Genomic DNA, 6,662 nt, shown 5'->3' on the forward strand with positions numbered 1-6,662 from the left:
ACATTGGATCAAATGGTAAATTTACTTTTAATACCTGCTCTAAAAAGATTTAATTTGTAACCAAAAAATTTTAACCTTAGAACAAGTCCAAGTCAAATGAAAAAAAGTACCCATTTCCTGTCCACACCTAAAACACAAATCCGAAGAACAAAGTTCAAATTTTTTAAATTTCTGAGGAGTTAAATACAGCTGATGTAAAAAAATGATATTGTACCTGTGGTGGTACACCATTGGCCTACTGCAGGGGGCAACCTCTGTACCTGCAGAAGAGCATGGGGACAAGACAACACCTGGCTGGCTGTCAATCAGCTGACCTGAACAAACCAAGCCCCACCCAGTCAGGTGTCAATCACCCTCCGGGATATAAGCCTGAGCTGGCCCTTTGAAGTAATTCTCAGAGTTTACAGCAGTACTACTCGCAGCTGGCTCTGTGGAAGTTTACGTCGAATAAAGCAAGTTGTACAGTCTTTTGGTTTTGTGTGTTTGCTTCTGACCAACAGCGCACCACAGTACCAGTCTATATCATACATTTTTAACCTTAATCATACTATCATTACACAAATTCCTAAAAACACTTACACCTATCTTTCTATTTAAATCAAATTCCCATTTCACTCTCGATTTATGAACATCCAATTTAGGCATTTTATTTTGTAATAACTTTTACCTCTCAGAAATAAATTTACTTCAAACTTCCTTAGTAAGTAATAATTCTAAAGCAGATTGCCGAGGTAATTTTAAACTATGACTTAATTTCTCCTCAAAAATTTTTTTAACCTGATAATAACAAACAAAAATATTTGAAGGAATTTGAAACTTCATTCAATTAAATGCTAAAAACTTCCCCGCTTCAAAACAATCTTCAACTTTTTAAATCCCCATTTGATTCCATATTTTCAAAAACTGATGATTGAGAGTAAAGGAAAAGTGTTTATTCTGATATAAAGAAATTTTCACTGAAAGCTTTCCTTTCCCACCTATTTGATAATCAATTTTATTCCATATTCAATTAAATATTTCAAAATTGGTGGGCCTATACCAATTAACAATTTTTAATTCCATTTATAAATAAATTCAGCCATAAACTCTTCATCAATTTTATCCAACTCTATATTAGCCCAAATAGAAAATTTACTTGTATCAAACATTGCATTTAATAAACTTTCAATTGTGCAGCTTTATAATAATTCTGAAAATGAGTAAGTTGTAAACCAGCTAATTCAAATTTCCAAGTCAGTTTCTCCAAAGACACCCTATTAATTTTCTCTTTTCATAAAAATTTTCTTACAATTAAATTAAGATCCTTGAAGAATTTTTGAGGCACCAGATAAGGGATAGATTGAAAAAAGTACTGAACCCTTGTATTCATTTTAATACAATTCACTCTCCCTATTAAAGTAATAGGTAAATCATTCCATCTATTTAAATCTTCTTTAATTTTATTAAGTAATGGAACATAATTTAACCTATAACCATATAACAGTTTACAGCATGGAAACAGGCCATATCGGCCCTTTGAGTCTGTGCCGGTTCACTTGAACAACTCCACTATCTGCCCATAACCCTCCAAACCCCTCACATCCATCTACACATCCAACCTTCTCTTAAATGACAGAAAGGACCCTGCCACAACTATCTCCTCTGGAAGATCATTCCATTCTGCCACCACTCTCTGAGTGAAGAAGCCTCCTCTAATATTTCTCCTAAAGTTTTTCCCCTTTATCCTTAACATATGCCCTCTTGTTCCAACTCCCTCTGCCCTCACAGAAAAGAGTCTACTCACATCTAGTCTATCTATTCCCTTAATAATTTTAAATGCCTCTATCAAATCCCCTCTAAACCGTCTACGATCCAATGAATAAAGTCCCAGTCTCCTTAATCTTTCTCTGTACTCTAGATGCTGTAAGCCAGGCAATATCCTTGTAAATCTTCTCTGCACCCTCTCCACCTTATCTATGTCCTTTCTTTAATTTGGAGACCAGAAATAAACACAATACTCCAAACCTGGCCTCACTAATGCCTTAAACAGTTGCAGCATCACTTCCCAGCTCCTATACTCTATGCTATGATTTACGAAGGCCAGCATACCATATGCCTTCTTAACCACCCTGTCTACATGGGAATCCACCTTCAAGGAACTCTGTACTATAACCCCAAGATCCCTCTGTTCATCTGCATACCTTAATGCCCTCCACTTAACTGCATATGTCCTAGTTTGGTTATTTTTTCCCGAAATGCAGCACCTCGCACTTGTCTACATTAAATTCCATCTGCCATCTTTCAGCTCACTTTTCCAAACAAACCAGATCCTTTTGTTATCCAAGAAAACCTTCCTCACTATCCACCACTCCCCCTATTTTCGTATCATCTACATATTTGCTTACCCAGTTAACCACACACTCATCCAAATCATTAATGTAAATGATAAACAACAGGGGACCCAGCACCGATCCCTGAGGCATATCGCTTGTAAATTTTCTAGATTTCAATCAATTCTAATTCCCAAATATTTAATTGGATTATTTGTCCATCTATATTGAGCCACATCCTTACAACTATCATAATTTCCTTCACTTTTATCCCAATGAATTTTAAAACCTGATATTCCTCCATAATCTTGTAATATTTTATATAATGAAACTAAAGAACTCTCCAGGTCTGTTATATAAATTAATACATAATCTGCAAAAATGCTAATTTTATATTCCCCTTTATTTACTTTAATGTCCTTGATATCAACATCTTGTCTTATTAATTGTGCCAATGGTTCAATTGCTAAAACAAACAAAGCAGGAGATAAAAGACAGCTTTGCTTAGCCGACCATGCCAATGGAAAAGATGAAGAAAGTTTCCCATTGGTAATTACTTTAGCTTAACTGTTCAAATGACATAAGTTTCCCCTGCTCATAACAGACTTGATACACCTGACCCCTTTTTGGAACCTACTTACCTGTGTATTAAGGTTTTTTGAAGAATCTCCAGGGCAACACTGTGGGCAAAAGTTGGAGCCTTGGCCACATATTCATTTTTAAACACTTGACCCTACTTTTCAATGTCCTCCTTAATGTTTTTGTGCAATTGAAAGTTGTTAAGGTTATACAAATTTGATAAATTGTTATCTACCTTGACCCCCAGGTATTTAATCCCCATTTGTGGCCATTTCAAATGAATTTTCTATTTCAATTCACTGTAATCCCCTTTGTGAGTGTCATAATTTCACTTTTGTCATAATTTATTCTGTACTCAGAGATCTTCCCATAATCTTCCAATGTGGAGTGGAGCCTGGCCAATGAATTTACAGGTTTCTCAGATATCATCTGCATACAAGTTGATTTTGTGTTCTTTCTGGCCCACTCTGAAGCCCTTAATGTCTGGATCCTGGCGAATGGCTTCCACCAATGGTTCCACAGCTAAAGTGAAGAGAGCAAGATCTAGATAGTGGAAAGGCTGAAGATACTCGCCTATTGGTCACAACTTTAGCCCTATAACATCCTGATCCAATTTATAAATTGATCCCAACCACATTTTCTTTTTTTTTTTGCATATTTTATTTATAAATCAAAATAAATCATCCAATAAAAATACAAGTAAATACATAATATTTTGTCCCATATAATCCCACACCCCCAACTCTAACCCCTGCCCAACCCTCCCAACCCCCTCTAAACTACCACAAAGAAAAGAAAGGAAATGCTAGATTAAAAAAGATCAACCTTCAACTATCACCATGGTTTAGTGCAACCCCAACAGTTATGGGAGAAAAATTGATTACAAATTCAAACCTATATATCTTGTATATGGGCTTCAAATTTTAACAAAGAAGGAATAATTATTATGTAAATTATACATGATCTTTTCCAGTGGACTACAAGACCTCATTTCCGAATGCCTCTGTTGAATACTCAAATCAGTCTCATTTTTCCATGTAATTGCTGAACATTTTCGAGCCACTGCTAACGCCAATCTCAGAAAAGCAATTTGAGACTTATCTAATTTTAATTCTAAGCTTAATTTCTTAATGATACCCAATAAAAATACCATAGGATCAAGCAAATTTTTAAATTTAAATAAACCTTCTAAAAGTTCCTTAATTCTATTCCATAAAGGTCTCACTGTTTCACACAACCAAGTAGAATTCAAGAAAGAGCCAAAATGCTTATGGCACCTAAAATCTAAATCAGAAGAAATAAACTTATATTTCCTTAATTTCTCAGAAGTTAAATATAACTGATGTATAAAATTATAATCCAATCTATATCTTACATTTACAATTTTAGGCATATAGTCATCTAATCATCCTGAGAAATAGTTATAGATAAATCTTTTTCCTTTTTTAAAACTTTATTTATAATATTTAGAAAGAAAAATAATACAGAGCACAAGCCCCATTATTATAAAAATATATTAGTAAAATACATCATCTTAATTAGTACATTAATCCCTCAATATAACCCCCCTCCAACCCCCTTAACAAAAAAACCCCAAACTATCTCTATTTCTACAAACTATTGGAGCCTATACAAAATTAAGATATCTTAATACAACACATATAGGTATTAATTTAAAAAATAATCAAAATAACATAGTTCGCATATACTAAGACCCATATATTTTAAATATGGATCCCACATTTTAATTTAAAAAAGCATAATTATCATGTAATCCATATGTTATTTTTCTAAAGAAATACAAGATTTTAATTCATTATGCCACCTCAACATACTAATCTCTACTTCATCTTTCCATGTTATTGCAATACATTTTCTCGCAACAGCTAAAGATAAATGAATAAAAACAATCTGAAATTTATCCAGTTTCAAACCCCTTAAGTTTGTCACAAACCCTAGTAAAAATAATAAAGGGTCAAACGATAATTGAATATTATACAACCATTCTAAAAATTGTCTAACTTTTAACCAAAAATTTTACACCTTTTCACATAACCAAACCAAATGTAAAAAAAAAATCCCTTTTTGTCCTCCACAGCGGAAACATAAATTTGAATCCCTAAATCCATATCTTTTCAACTTCTCCGGTGTCAAATATAACTGACGTACAAAATTATAATTAACTAAGTTGTATCTTACATTAATCAACTTAGCTACCGCTTTCTCACATATCTTTAACCAATCATTCTCCAATATAGTAAGTTGTAAATCTTTTTCTCATTTACTTTTTATTCTAAATACACCAAGTTTCTTCATCTTCTCTTGTCATAAACTATACATTTCTGAAATAAATCCTTTTTTCAAAGATTCTGTAATTTAATTTTTCAAATCTATAGAAATTGGGAAGTTTAATTTCTTTCCTAAATTATCTTTTAAAAAGGCTCACATTTGATAATAAGCAAATATTGAATTCATTGAAATATGATTTTTTTCTTATAATTGAATAAAAGAAAGGAAACTTCTTTTCTCAAAAACATCTACCCTTTCAATACCTTTTAAATCCCATTCCTTTAAATAATAACTATCCATTGAAAATGGTATTTCTATATATAGGAGTCCGGCCAATAATTTTACCCTTAGATCCAATTAAACAATCTCTTTTATACCAAATATCAATTAAATGTCAAAGTACTGGAACACTAAAAGACTTTAAAAAAAACTTGGTCTCCACCTATATATACAAGAATTTACACCACTTTCTGAAAGTTGACTTAATTTTATTCTAACCTATATAGGAGTCCCCCCCCCCCCCACCCCATCTAACATTCGATTCGTAAATTTCAATTTAGCTGCCTCATAATAATTTTCAAAATTAGGTAACTGAAGACCTCCTAATGCATATTTCCAAGTCAATTTTTGCAATGAAACTCTAGATAATTTACTCTTCCACAAAAATAAACAAACAGCCAAATTTAATTCCTTTAAAAAAGATTTTGGTAAAAGACAAGGAATAGACTGAAAAAGATATTGTATTCATGAAAAAAATTAATCTTAATACAATTCACCCTTCCTATTAAAGTTAATGGTAAATCTTTCCACTTCTTCAAATCTGCTTTAACTTTCTTTAACGGGTACATAATTCAACTGATATAATTGATTATAAACCACATTTATTACAACTCCTAAATACTTTATCTTTTCAGACCAACAAAAATGAGTAATCTCTTTACATCCTAAATAATCATTCTTTGAAACAGGTAATAATTCACTCTTATCCCAATTAATTTTATAACCTGACATCTCTACTAAATGCTGCAAACATGTCTGTAAATAAACTAAAGATTGTTTAGGATCTGTTAAATAAACTAATACATCATCTGCAAATAAATTATTTTTATATTCATCCTCCCCTACAGAAATACCTTTAATATTAATATTTTGTCTAATAGATTGAGCTAAAGGTTCAATCACTAAAGCAAACAAAGCTGGAAACAATGGACAACCTTGCCTTGTTGATTTTGATAAAAGTAAATGACGGTGATATTTCTTCATTTGTCACTATTCTAACTGAAGAATTATTATATAGAGCTTTTACCCATCTAATATAAACTGGACCAAATTTAAAATATTCTAAAACTTTAAATAAAAAATGCCATTCAACATGATCAAATGCCTGTTCTGCACCCAAAGCCACTACCAAAGGTGAATCACTTCGTTCCCTTGAAGCATTAATTAATGATATTAATTTAACAACATTATCAGCTGAATAATAAC

This window comes from Narcine bancroftii, chromosome 8 (genome assembly GCF_036971445.1).
Source record: "Narcine bancroftii isolate sNarBan1 chromosome 8, sNarBan1.hap1, whole genome shotgun sequence".
NCBI lineage: Eukaryota > Metazoa > Chordata > Chondrichthyes > Torpediniformes > Narcinidae > Narcine > Narcine bancroftii.